Source organism: Odocoileus virginianus, unplaced genomic scaffold (genome assembly GCF_023699985.2).
Source record: "Odocoileus virginianus isolate 20LAN1187 ecotype Illinois unplaced genomic scaffold, Ovbor_1.2 Unplaced_Contig_3, whole genome shotgun sequence".
NCBI classification, from domain to species: domain Eukaryota; kingdom Metazoa; phylum Chordata; class Mammalia; order Artiodactyla; family Cervidae; genus Odocoileus; species Odocoileus virginianus.
This window is the reverse complement of record NW_027224320.1, coordinates 125,854-139,944: the sequence shown is the minus strand read 5'-3', so window position 1 is coordinate 139,944 and position 14,091 is coordinate 125,854. Positions and strand designations below refer to the sequence as shown.

Genomic DNA, 14,091 nt, shown 5'->3' with positions numbered 1-14,091 from the left:
AGAGGAAGCGTGCTGCTCACCAGAATGTAAAGATGGTAAGAAAGCTAAAGATGCTGCCAGAAATAGCTCCAGAGGCAAGACACAGCTCTCGGGATGGGATTAGCTGGAGAGAGACAAAAGCTCAGTTTCAGAGTTAGTGCTTGGTAACAAGTAGCCTTATTCCAAAATCCAACGTGATTTTTGCCACTGACTGCCAAGGCTCCTCTCTCCAGTCGGAGAGCCCGAACATGTGACGAGCTGAGGGTGCAGAGGCCCTCAGCTGACACCCTTGGGAGAAGCTCTCCTGGTTCTTCAAGGCCACCCCTGGGGGGGGTGGCACACCCTGAAATCAAGCACATGGGGATCTCAGCAGGCAGATGTGCTCACCCAGGTGTGCACCTGAGGAGTGTGAACAGTTGACACGTGCTCAGGTCAGGGTTTGCTTCCCCAGGAGTGTGCCACAGACCTATGAAAGGACTTGTAGGTTCTTGGCAGATACGGTATTGAAGACCTGTGCTGTCAATCAACATTGCCCACAAAATTCCATATAATGCAAAAAGACGAAGAAAAGAGGCAAAACCTTGGGCAAGGAAGGAGATGGACATGTCCTTCTATCCATTGTCCATTTCAAAACAATAAGAGCCTGCAGATGGATTTCAAAGTTACACTTTTTAAATTTGCTGTTTCATCTATGACTGTAACATGTGTGTGCACGTAGGTGTGTGTCTGTGCACACTTATGAAAATGGGCAGCCTCCTTTCTCCTCTCCCAGATGGAGGCCGGGGACACTAACAGCCCTTGGCTGACCGTCAAACCCACTGCTTTCTGGACTGCTCATTTCTCAGGCTTCCACTGCGTTGCCAAGGGAGCCGCCTGCAGAGGAAGGGGTCTGTGGGCGCTTTCTCAGCTGTGAAGCCTGAAAGAGAAGCAGGAAGAAATACCAGACTTGGGATCATAGTGAGATTTACTGGGTCCCTGGAGGGGCCGTCTCCTTGCTAATGAAGAGGCAGTTAGGAACCGCTTCCTTCCTCAGGGCAGCAAGAACTAACATCGATCGTGAAGAAGTGTGTGATTATGTTTAACTCAAGAGCTACTGCTGTACCATGCACACATTCATTTCTAGAAGGATTAAATATTTAAACATGACAAACTAAGAAATAATTTCAATAAGACATACAGTAATCAATCAATTCTATAGGCAATCAACCGTGAATACTCATTGCAAAGACTGATGCTGAAGCTCCAATACTTTGGCCACCTGAAGAGAAGAGCCAGCTTATTGGAAAATACCCTGACGCTGGGAAAGACCGAAGGCAGGAGAAGAGGGCGGCAGAGGTTGAGATGGTCAGGCAGCATCACCGATTCAATGGACGTGAGCTTGAACCAACTCTGGGAGCGAGTGGAGAACAGGGGAGCCCAGTGTGCTGCAGGCCGGGGCACACAGGACTGAACGACCCAACAACAGCAGCAAATACAGTAATCACTCTAAAAACAGAGTGAAAAGCATTTCATGCCTCAGAAGTCGGAAAGGAAAAACAACGGATTTAACTATAGAAAATGTGAATTTTCATGCTAAAAATTACCACAAATATTAAAAGAGGAAGAAGTCACTGGTGAAAAAACTCACAACCAACACAAACATTGCGGAGTGCTATGGCCTGGGTTGTACGCACCCCACAAACTGAGGTCGTAATCCTCAGCACCTCACGACGTGGCCTTGCTTGGAAATGGGCTCTTTACAGGGGCAATCTAGTTAAAGTGAAGTCACAGGGCAGGCTCCAATCCCACACCCGGGGTTCTTATAAAGAAGAAAATTGGGTGGTGAGGCAGACACACAGGGAAGCTTGTGTGTAGATGGAAGGTCAGGGCGATGCATCTTCAGGCCATGGAAGGCCAAAGGTTGCCAGCCACCTGCCTGCAGCAGGAAGAGGAGAGGAGGGAGCAGGCCCGCCAGCACTTTGACGTCAGATTTCTAGTGTCAGGACAGGGACAGGCCATTTCTGCTGTTCTCACCCACCCAGGAAACTAATACACGGAGTTGACAGCATTTAGGTATAAAAACTCACATATCAGTCATCAAAAAGATGATGATGCAATGTAAGGGTGATCACAGCATAGAAACAATAAGAAGACAGCAGGACTTCCCTGGGGGCCCAGTGGTTAAGGATCCACCTGCCGATGCAGGGGACACAGGTTCGATCCCTGGTCAGGGAAGATTCCACATGCCACAGAGCAACTAAGCCTGTATGCCACAACTATTCACCTTGTCCTCTAGGCCCCGGGCGCTGCGACCACTGGAGCCAGAACCCCACAGCGCCTCTGCTCTGCAGCAGCACGGCTCCTGCGATGAGAAGTCTGAGCATCACAGCAGAGAGTAGCCCCTAACCGCCACAGTCAGAGAAAGCCCGAATGTAGCAACCAAGACCCAGAACAGTGGGGAAAAAAGAAGAAGAAGATAGTAAAAGTATCCTCCAGGCTTCCAGGGTCTTGGGTCAGCTGGGGCTGGCTTCCAGGATGGTGGAGAGCAGGGTGTCTGGGCGGCTTCCCCTGCCTCGCTGGAGCCCTGGTGGGGGCGCTGTCCCCTGAAGCCAAGGTCCCCGCTGGGGCCGCCCTGTGTGGCTGCAAACCTCGTGAGTCCAGGACCCACTCCCCTGCGGGGCTCCTGAGTGGGGGGCGGGCAGCGCCCGTCTCTGCCCTCCTCTCTGCAGATGCCCCCTCCCGAACCCTGTCTCCCGCTGAGACAGCACCTGTGGGCTCCTCGCGACAGAGGCGGCACCTGGGACCCTCTGCTGCGGTGCTTACACCGGGACAAACGTCTCTTTGAGCAACAACACAAAGAAACTATAAGAGAATAAAATCAAATAAAAGTGTACATGCTCAGTTCAGTCACTCAGTCGTGTCCGCCTCTGCGACCCCATGAACCTCAGCACGCCAGGCCTCCCTGTCCATCACCAGCTACCGGAGTTTACTCAAACTCATGTCCATCAAGTAGGTGGTGCCATCCAGCCATCTCATCCTCTGTCGCCCCCTTCTCCCGCCTTCAATCTTTCCCAGCATCAGGGTTTTTCCAGTGAGTCAGTTCTTCATATCAGGTGGCCAAAGTATTGGAGTTTCAGCTTCGAGCATCAGTCCTTCCAGTGAATATTCAGGACTGATCTCCTTTAGGATGGACTGGTTGGATCTCCTTGCAGTTCAAGGGACTCTCAAGAGTCTTCTCCAACACCACAGTTCAAAAGCATCGATTCTTCGGCGCTCAGCTTTCACTGCACACAAGCCCCTTCAGAGCCTCTGCATACCTCATGGTGTCTGCAGCTGTCTGAGGAGGCTGAGGAATGCTGCTGACCTCTGAGGGTCCTCCCAGAGCCAGAGTCAGCCTGGGGTGCAGACAGCACTGGGCCTGGAGTTTAGCACCTCTGTCCCAGTCAGCTCCAGCCCTCAGCCGGCCTCTGGCTAGCATAGAGTAACTGCCTGGAAGGTTTAAAGCCAAGGCTCCCAGCCCGCCCTGCTCAGAGAGCCCATGGGCTGCCTGATCTCAGGGCCACATTCGTCAAGGGTGAGGCGTGGCCGCCTCTGTGGCTCAGCACGTGGCCTGTCACCAATGCTCTCCTGTCCCTGACCCCATGACTATAGCCACTGTCCCGGGATGGATGCTTTCTGTGAAGTGCAGTCCCTGCTTCTCGGTGGGACTTTCTGGCTCCAGGGAGGGATCGGCTCAATGACTCGGGCGAATGGCCAGCGTGGATGGAGAGACAGTGGTGGCTGACGCCCCGCATGTGTGGATGGAGGCTCAGCAGAGAGAAGGACGGGGGCTGGGCTGAGACAAAGCAGGAGATCCAGGGCCCAGGCCGCTGAATGCAGGTTCTGGCCCCTGAGGAAGGGGCTGGCTGAGGGGTGGGTTTCGTGGGGCCCTTGCCCATGTGCTCTGCTTCACCACCCATCCACACAGATCAGCCTTTCTGTCTTTGCCCTTCCCAGCCTCCAGAAATGGAAAGGACCCCATTAGTGTATCTTTTCCTGGAGGCCGGGAAGTTTCTTCAATTGCCCTGAATCTCAGCATCTAGAAGAGCTCAAAACTTCCTGGCCCAAGAGCTCCAGGTTCAATTCAGTTCAGTCGCTCAGTTGTGTCCAACTCTTCCCAACCCCATGGACTGCAGCACTCCAGGCCTCCCAGTCCATCACCAGCCCCTGGAGCTCCAGGTTATCGATGGAGAAGCCAAGGCCCTGGGAGGTCTCACAGCGCTGGACGCTGCAGGAACAGGACACTGCAGGAACGGTCCCGGTGAAGGAGAAAGGCAGAGACAGTGCACACGCAGTGCACACGTGCAGGGCACGGCCTCCCCTGTGAAGACCCTCGTAGAAATAACAACAGGGGGCCTACAAGCCACCCCAGCCTCATCCCTTCACGGGATAGGCCGTTCCCCCTGCGCCCGCAGACCAGACCAGAGCCGGACCTGCGGGCGGACTGGCCAGAAGGGGGCAGTGGCACGCAGCAGACCCTCCGGAATCTGGTTCTGCTGGAGACCTTGGGGCGGGAGGCGGTGCCCCCAGTGCCACGTTCTAGGGTTTGGGCGGACAGGTCTAAGGTCCCACGGAAGACACCTGCGGGTGGATGGCCTGGCTCAGTCAGCAAGTGCCTCCGCAATGGGTCAGCGTGCCACCCAGCGTCGGGGAGCCTCTGGGGGCTCCCAGATCCCCCAGAATGGAGACTTGCTGCTGGGTGGGCAGTGCCAGCTGGCTGCACTCGCTCCATCAGAGACAGCGATGGACAGAGAGGAGCACTCAGCGGGAGCACTCAGGGGGAGCACTCAGGAGGACTCAGGGGGAGCACTCTGGAGGGGAACTCAGGAAGAGCACTCAGGAGGGTGCCCCGCCTCCTCCCCAGCCACATTCTCCTGGGCTTTCGGACCCCCATTGCCTGCAAGTGAGTTTGAGGGCTTGGCCCCATTCGACAGACTGACAGACAGGCCATGTGTGCCTTGCCCTCCTTGGAGGCCCTGTCATCCCATTGCACAACAGAGACAGGTTACATCAGCTCAGCGCCTGGCCAGCACGCGAATCAGCAATTCCAAGACTTTCTCGGCTGCCTCCCAGGTTTGACGGGGCGGTGGGGGAGGGGTCCGAGGAGACCCTCCTGACAGGAGCAAGGCCCAGAGATGTCCCAGCTCTTGCTTTGGCCTCATGGTTCCTGTGGCCACTGCCTCCTCCCCCACTGCTGCCCGGCCAGTCCCCACTCCATCCCAGAGTCTCAGAGCAGAGAAGGGCCTGTGCAGGGGCTGGGCTGAGCTCCCCAGGCCGAAAATAGGAGTGAAGCGTGAGAGTACAGTGCTGTAAAAGAAGTAAAATCAGCAAGGTTTTGATGGAATGAAAAGTTAGAGATTTTCTACAAAAAACTTAACACGAAGCCCATAAAGCACAGGTTTTCAGTGGAATTCATCAGGCAAACTCTACCCTTCCCATCGTTGTTGTTCAGTCGCTAAGTTGTGTTGGACTCTGGGACCCCACGGGTTGCAGCCCACCAGGCTCCCCTGTCCCCCACTGTCTCCTGGAGCTTGCTCAAATTCACGTCCATTGAGTCGGCGATGCCATCTAACCGTCTCATCCTCTGTCGTTCCCTTCTCCTCTCCACCTTCAATCTTTCCCAGCATCAGGGTCTTTTCCAATGAGTCAGTTCTTTGCATCAGGTGGCCAAAGGATTGGAGTTTCAGCTTCAGCATCAGTCCTTCCAATGAATATTCAGGACTGATTTCCTTTAGGATGGACTGGTTGGATCTCCTTGCAGTCCAAGGGACTCTCAAGTCTTCTCCAACACCACAGTTCAAAAGCATCAATTCTTCAGTGCTCAGCTTTCTTTATAGTCCAACTCTCACATCCACATGTGACTACTGGAAAGACCAAAGCTTTGACCATATGGAACTTGCTCAAAATCCCCGTCAGTTCAGGAACATGCCTCCCCTTTCTGGGGCCTCCTCCATCCCCCGTGTGTGAGGAGGGAGTCAGCACCGTGTTCATCCTGGTGCTGACTGTGGGTTCAGGAAAGCTGGAGGCCTAGATGCACGCATGCGTGACTGTGGTCTCACACCACCTACCAGCATCTTGGGATGGGCAGAGAAGCAGGCCTGCCCTAGGGCCAAGGGAGAGAGGGGACTGCAGGTGGTCGGTTCGCGAGTCCACCTTCCAGGGGGCCTGTGGCTCAGGCGTGAGGACAAAGACATGGGACATGAGGGAAACTGGCAGACTTCTTCGGGCACAGTCTTGCAGGGAGGGGCATAGCCGATCCAACCAGCTGCATCACCCTGACCACGGGCAGGACAGCTGTGCAGGCATCCAGACGTCTGGTAGCACTTTTTCTCATCATCAGAACAAAGAGATGAGCGGGTATGAAGGTGCTGGGCCTGAATCAGTGGGGGATGGTTGGGGCCGGGGACGTGTGTGGGTCACTCACTCAGGCTCTGGATCTCAGCCTGCAACCGGACGTCCCCTGATGAAAGCGGAGGATGACCTGAAGTACAGAAACGTGGGCGGATGTTGTCAGCGACTCAGGCAGGCAGTGCCCGGGGCTCCGTGGGATTGGAGCTGCTGGGGTGGACGCCCCTCGCCCGAAGCCTGGCTGTGCAGTGGCCCTGGGGGGGCGTCGCTGACGGCAGAGGGCAGTGCTCCGCGCGGCTTCACACGAGCTCAGCGCCTGAGATGTCTCACGCTGCAGTCATTTGTGAAGAATCCGAGGCTCGTGATTCCCACTGGCTTCTCTCCCGAAGCACATGGGCTCCCTGCCTGCCTCACGGTGAAAACACGTCTGCCCAGAGTTCCAAATTAGGGGAGTCTGTCCGGTCCCTCCAGTGACTGGGGGCTGTCCCTGCCTTGACTGTAGGGGGTGGGGCACATCCGTGCTCTGACTTGTGGGGGGTGTCCCTGCCTTGGCTGGGGGCCCCTGTCACCCCCGGGCTGTCAGAAGGGGGCGTCTGGGCAGGCTTGACGTCACACTTTACCCATTTTTCCAAAAAAGCAGAAATCTCGGTTTTTCTAGGAAATCAAAGGTTTGAAAATCGCAGCAAGGCCAAAGCAAGCCTGTCTGGGCGCTGGACCATTGCGGAGGGTGGGGTGGGGATTGGGGGCCCAAGTGAAGGGGGTGGGGCGCCCAGCATGACAGGCGCTCAGCAAGCACTTCTGGATGGATGGATGAATGGGGGGATGAATGGATGGGTGATGGATGGGTGAATGAGGGTTTGGCAAGGCGCCCGGTTCCCATGGGGCCCAGAGGTTGTTTACCCCGTGTCCCGTGGGAGAACACCGTGTCCAGCCGGAGCCATGTTCACAGAGGCGCTGGAGCCCCAGGGTCTGAGGGCTGGCCGCTGGCCAGGCGGTGAGAGGCTGGGCAGGAGGTTGAAGCCCTGGGCTCAGACCTGGGCTCCCAACGCTCCATTTCTCCACTTCAGGTAGTGGCTGCCTCTCCTTAACCCCCTCCTCGTGGTTCAACACAAACACATAAATCTCAGTTACTGCAGCCCCTGAGAAGCCTGGCCCCCAATACCCCCTGGTGCAGCTCTTCCCAGGAGGCCTGGGGCCTCCGAGTCCAGGCCAGAGGGGTAGGGGCTGGGCTGGCCCAGAGAGGAACCGGGGCGCCCCCCCCTCCGCTCCATCTGGGGCGCTGGGTGTGAATCTGTGTCCAGGACGTCAGGGCCCGCCGCCTTTGGCCTGTCTGCTCAGGAGAGGGGCTGCTCACCCCAGGCTTCCCTCCAGGTGTGCTTGGGGAGGGGGTCTCTGTGAGCACTCCACTGCAGTGCCTGCATGCACGTGTGTGCAAGCCTCCTGCACGTGAGTGCATGGCTGTGTGTGTGTGAGAGAGCAGCCTAGCTGTCTGTATTTGTGGGGAGCACGGTGGGGATCGTACAGACTTCTGCGCGTCACACCTGTAGAATCTGCCCATCCCCTTAGTGCATTCACGAGCGCGCCAATCTAGGAGGCCAGCGCTCAGCCCCACCCTCAGCGGCGCCCCTAACCCTGCGCTCTCAGTCTGGGAGGAGCGGAGCCTCGCCCGCCCCAGGGAGGGCGCATTCCTGCGCGCTCAGGCTGGAGTCGGAACATTCCATTCATAACAGTCCCGCGAGCGGGGGAGGGCGGGCCAGGCGCAGAGTCAGTGATTAAACGGAGGGACAAGGAGGCTCTGCGTGGCTGGGCGCGGGCCGCGCTGGGGGAGAGGAGCGCGTTAGCCCTCCTCTTCCGGAACCCGCGGGTGCTCACCAGTCGCACCCAGCGCTGCGGTGCCCCCGGCCGAGGGGCAGTGACCACCTCAGATGGCCTAAGCACGGGGAACCGTGCCCCACAGGCCCACGGTGGATTTTGGTGTTACTCCCATTCCACAGATGGGAAGACTGAGGCTTAGAGATGAAGGAGCTTGTGCCCTGGCAGCATCATCAGAGCAGCAGGGGCCTTTTCAAAGCTCTGGGCCCTTCAGGGGAGTTTTGACTGCCTGATATTCACATCTGCCTTAGCTGGGTGGGGCCTGGGTGTGCTGTCCCATCTGCCTTTGGTTGAGGGGTGGTGGTCTTGCTCCCCAGCTGAGCCGTGCCTTCCCCAACCACAGGGCCCAAGTCCTGCCTACGGGTGGGGGTCTACCTGGCTGGCGACGGCTCTACTGGAGCCCGTGGCCGCGAGAACAGGAGAGAAGCCCTGAGTCTGTCGCGGCTCCAGATGGACACGGAGGTGGGGGGTGGGAGGAGCCCTGCTGGCGGGCACAGCTGTGGCCTCGTCCAGGGGCGGAGCAGGGCCGATGTGGAGACGGCGGTCCATTCCCAGGCCTGCGGGCCCTGGCCGCCTGGGTGCAGACCCTGCTATGTGTCTGAGGATGGCCTTATGGAGCTGGGGGCTGGGAGGCAGTGTGGGTGGCAGGTCAGCTCCGGCCCAGGGAACTCTTTGGGGGGGCACTGGATGGACCTTAGATTCATGCAGCAGGCAGATGGTGGGTAGCAGAGGCCCATTCCAAAGTCAGAGAACAGTGACATGTCCACCTGCACACTGCAGGTCTCCATCCAGCTGGGGCTCTGTGACCCCCGGGTTAGCCTGAACGATGATGCGTGGAGGCTGTGATTAACAGGGAGCTGCTGGAAGCGGGGTGGGGCGGGGAGTACGGTCCCCGCTCACTCAGCCAAGCATCAGCCAGGGCCCCGGGTTGGGGGGGGACTCTCCCTGGCAGGCATTTCAGTGCATCACTGTCTGGTCAGTCTTTCCTCTCCTCGACACGGTAAGCAGTGATTATCCTGCTGCCTCCGGGGCAGGGTTGCCGGAGGCAGTGACCGGGGGCACTCAGCGAACACGTGGCTCCCCTGATCTCCAGCCCTTCTCCGCCTCCCCCCCCTGCACCGGATCCTTATCACGGTGGACTCCCCGACCTGTCCTCCCGGAGCCAGAGACCAGCCTCTCCATCAGTGCTCACAGAGGCCCCTGCCTCAGTGGCTCAGAGACTGCGCGTGGCTGGTCCTGCTCATGGTGTTTCTCGCGGTTGGTCCAGAGAGCCCCGGCCCCTGAGACTGTTTCGGGGGACCTTCGGGGTGATAACCACACTCGTGGTGGTGCCAGGAGGCTATCCTCCTCTCTGGTCCTCTGCAGAGATCTCCGCAGCATCTCCAGGCTGATGTGCAGGCTCAGTGCCGACAGCCAATGGAGCCGTGTCTCCTTGCGCTTCAAAATCTTTCTCATGAAAATTGTGTGTTTCAGTCGCTCAGTCGTGTCCGACTCTGCGACCCAGACTGTAGCCTGCCAGGCTCCTCCATCCATGGGACTTCCTAAGCAAGGATATGGGAGTGGGTTTCCTTCTCCAGGGGATCTTCCCAACCCAGGGATGGTACCCGGGTCTTCCGCATCACAGGCGGATTCTTCACAGCCTGAGCCACTGAGGGAGCCAATTAATTCATTTAAAAAGGGATCTGGAGAGCAAGATGTTTGAGAATCACCTGTTTAAACCGGATTCCAACCCAGGATTTGTCTCTGAATGTCTACAAGCAGATACCTATCATGAGGACCTGAGGCTCCTCTTCTCAAAATGGGCAAAGCGGTGCCTGCTTCTGGTGCCCGCTGGGCATGTGACGCTGGAGACAGAACATGACACTGGCACACCCAGCGGGGAAACCTGCGGGGCTCTGGCTCTCCCAGGCCCCTCCATCCTGGGGGAAGCTTGCTAGCTCCCTCCAGGTCCCGGGCACCCGTGGGGTTTGGAGGGACTCTTAGCAGCTCTTCCAAGTCCAGCAAACAAGACCCGCGCAGCCCCTGCCCAGCGCATTCATCTCGCCTGGCACCTTCCCCAGGCGGGCATGCGGCCAGCTCCCTGCGCACACATTTTCCTGCATGTCCGAGGTGTGAGAAAAGTAACACGTTGTTGCTGGTCTTGCTGGAAAAGGCCTGGTTTTAGAGAGCACTGGGCTCTGAGCTTGTCGCAAAGTACGCTATGTGAGTCCTGACCGAAATACCAACTGACGTAGCAGAAGTTTCCTCGCGGACAAAATGCTTTGCTTGGAGATGGACCCCTGGGTGCTGACGGCTGAGCCAGGGCCCTCCAAGGGCCAGGGCCATCCTCACTGCCTGGCTGTTGCCTCCCGGGGAGCCACTGGAGAAAGGCAGTCCCATGGAAAAGAGAATTCAGGCCGGTGACCAGTTACAAAATAAATACACCAAGCCCGCGGCTTGCCCAACTCCCCAAAATAACTATAACAACATATGTTGGAGAAAAGATCCCATTCATAATTCAGTGAAAAATTAGGAATCCTGGGAAGAAACTAAGCAAGGAAGCACAGGACAGGAGACTCCCGCTGTCATCTGAGAAATAAAATCCACCAAGTCAGCGGAGGGAAAGCTGCGACTCTGGGTGGAAAGACATGCTATTTCCAAATGTCCATTTTGTAGCAGAAATACTTGAAAAGGAAAGCAAGTGGGTGGGATCGTCAGAGATGAAAATGAAAATCGTTTAAACCTTGAACTCCGGATGCAAGAATGGAGTGGAAAACCATGTAAAAATCTACAGGTCAGTCTGAAGTTACATAATCATTTCACACATGGAAAGATGACCTTTCGAATCAGCAGGGAAAGACAGCGCCATTTTCAATAAACAGTTTGGGCAAGTGGCCAACCCCTTGAAATGAAATAAAATTAGATTCCTGTTTTGTGTTTCTAGATGGATTAAAGATTCGACTGTAAGATGAAACCAAGAAAACACTAGACGCATAATTCAGTGAATATTTGTGTGATCTTGGGGGTGACGGAGAACTTAATAAACATGAAACCAGAGATTAAAACAATAAGGAAAAGGTAACGGGTTTGACCAGAAAAATTTCAAAACTTCATTGTGTCAATAAATACAAACAGATCTTCGCTTTAGAAACGGACCAAGGAGCTCTTCCAACTTTTCGCCAACACAGGAAGAAAAACACGACTTGCCACACTCATCCAGGCAGCAATTTTCCATCTCCAGCAGTGAAAGCAGACAGACAGAAAAACCCCTGCCCCAGCGGAGCCGACATCCATGATGAGAGACAATCAGTGAGGTGAACAAACAGAAAGAGTCGGCCCCGGGGGACGTCCCTGGCGGTCCAGTGGTTATGAATCCACCCGCCAATCCAGGGGACGTGGGTTCAATCCCTCATTGGGGAACCATTAATAGATCCCAGTGCCACAGGGCAGCTGAGCCCACTTGCCACAACCGGGACCTGATGCAGCCACAGAACAATACATAAATAGCAATTATCTTTAAAAAAAAAGGTCACCCACTGAAAACTCAAGCCGAAACCCGAATCAGCGTCTGGAGAAGCTGCCGGTGGCAAGGCAGGGGTGACTGCCTCTGTCTTCTGTGGTCCTTTAGGAGGTCATCTCAGGGGCATCTCCCTTCCTAAACCGTTTCCCCTTCTTCAGTGTGTTTCACCCCTCATGTTACTTCATCCTCGAAAGGCTGAGGGTTCACAGCGTTTCACACAGATACGTGGAGATGAACGTGTGGTTTTAACTGGTGCCAGGAAGAGGCATCCTGATGGCAAGTGGTCCTTGGAGGGGTCATCTACATTTTAATAGCTTTCTATTTATCTTAGAGTCTACTAGGAAAGCACTGGTTTTCTATTTATGGGAAACCTATGGCATTTCTTTTTCTTTACTTTTAGAAAAAATTTTTGACTGACTCCTGTGGCATGGGAGATGTTAGTTCCCCAACCAGGGCTGGAACCGTGACGCCTGCATTGAAAAGCAGAGTTTCAACCACTGGACCTCCAGGGAAGTCCCTGGCATTTTCTTTTAAATGAGTATGTTAAAAAAAAGAAGTATGTTTAGGTAGGCAGCTGATGTGAGGACCAAGGTTAAGTGCATGATAAAACACGTGGTTCCAACACAGGGCCCGTTGTGACCTTGAGGGAAGTGGCCACTTTCTGGGAGGGCGGCTGTGGCCGGGGCCCGGACCTCCAGGCAGAAGCTCTGAGAGGTCAGGGATCCCTGGCGAAGCTGAGCAGGATGCGGGAGGGGGTGGGGGGTTGAGCCGCAGCAGAAGGGAGGGGGGTCCTTGCGGAGGGACTGGGGGAGGAGGAGGTGTCTTGGCTACTGTGAGACCTCAGAGGGGTCCCCGGGAAGGACCCTCGGCCCCGAGGGCTGATGCTGGGCTCCAGGGTTCCTGTTGTGCCAGTCCACGCAGGGTCACTGCTACACCCAGGGAGCCTCCAGGACTCCCGTGGTCCCTGCCCCCGGTTCGGAGCTCTCTGGCCCTGGGAGGCCAGACCGATGCCCACATCTCTTCCCCGCCCCCGCCAGTGGGGAGTGCAAGCCAACCCTGAAGGCCGCTGATAGGTTGTTAGGCTGGACTTGGCTTCGCTGGGTGTGAAACCAGACCGGGGGCCTTGGTGCAAAGGTAACTGCAAACAGTGGGTGTGCGGCAAGCGGTGAGCAAGAAAGCCTGGGACGAGTGTAAGGAAAGGAACCAGACTCAGATCCAGTGTTTTATGAAGACCCACAGCTCTTCACTCAGTCCTTTTGTTCCCGGTAGCCTCTGCTTATGTTCCTCCTCCCTCCTCCCTTCTCTTCTGTTTTAGAATACATTCAGTTTAGTATCCAGAGAGTTGAGAGCAACGCTTCAGTGCTTTGTGACACAATCCCCCCCGGCAGACATCACAGAGGCCATGCTTGTGAAACACAGCAGTTTCAACAGTGTTGGAGTTGGAACGATTGCCCAAGGCCCACCTGCAGCTACCCGCCCCCCGACGTGTGTGCGTGGGGTCTGCGTTCACGGAGGTGGGCGTCTGGATGGCGGGGGAGCCCTGCAGGCTGCTTGGAGCTGCAGGAATGCACTTCTTCATGGAAGGACAGGATCGGGGGGCAGGGGGCACCCTCAGGACAGCAGGGGCTCCCGGAAGCGTTAGCGGACCAGGACCGGGGGCTATGTTAACCCACCTGCTCATCAGCCCGTTACCCAGCCCCCCGCACCCCCCCCCACGCTGGGGAAGGACCACGGCCGCCGGGGCCACAGCCCCCCGAGGGGCAGGTGTGCTGCATGGTTCTGGGGCTCGCCTCGCCTCCTGCCTCTGCTCCACGTGTGTTGGCTGGACTCTGGAAGGAAGACGTTAATGCGTGTCTCAGCATGAATAGTTAAGCCACACTCCTTGGCTGGAGCCTGGCCGGAGGGAGAGGCTCCTGGGACCCCCGGCTTCTCCTGGCTCTCAGCCTTCGCCTGACCACGACCAGTCTCCAGGGCACGTGGCCCCCAGTCTTCATCCTCTGGCGCGTCCCTCCCAGGAGCGAGACCTGCCTCCTTGGTGAGGCAATCTCTCAGAGCTGCTCCCCCTGTTCCTACCCTGCCGTACCTTCTCGTGAAAGTGTGAGTCGCTCAGCCATGTCCGACTCTCCGTGACCCCATGGACTGTAGCCCACCAGGCTTCCCTGTCCATGGGATTTCCCAGGTGAGAGTACTGGAGTGGGTTGCCATTCCCTTCTCCAGGGGATCTTCCCAACCCAGGGATCAAATCCACATCTCCTGCACTGGCAGGTGGATTCTTTACCACTGAGCCACCTGGTTGCATCTCTTACAGCCAGGGGCTTTGTGGGGGGCCCTTCCCTCCACACACACATGTGCACGCATATAGGCATGCAATGCAC

The 14,091-nt window shown here is 56.5% G+C and overlaps 1 long non-coding RNA gene across 1 annotated transcript in view; it reads left to right on the top strand.

Annotated features, from left to right (window-relative positions):
• LOC139033810 (uncharacterized) overlaps positions 1–14,091 on the top strand; it is a 21,971-nt gene extending 7,880 nt beyond the window's left edge. Inside the window, exon 3 of the long non-coding RNA XR_011486285.1 lies at positions 13,032–14,091. This is a non-coding gene — a long non-coding RNA (uncharacterized lncRNA). The remainder of the gene's footprint in view (positions 1–13,031) is intronic.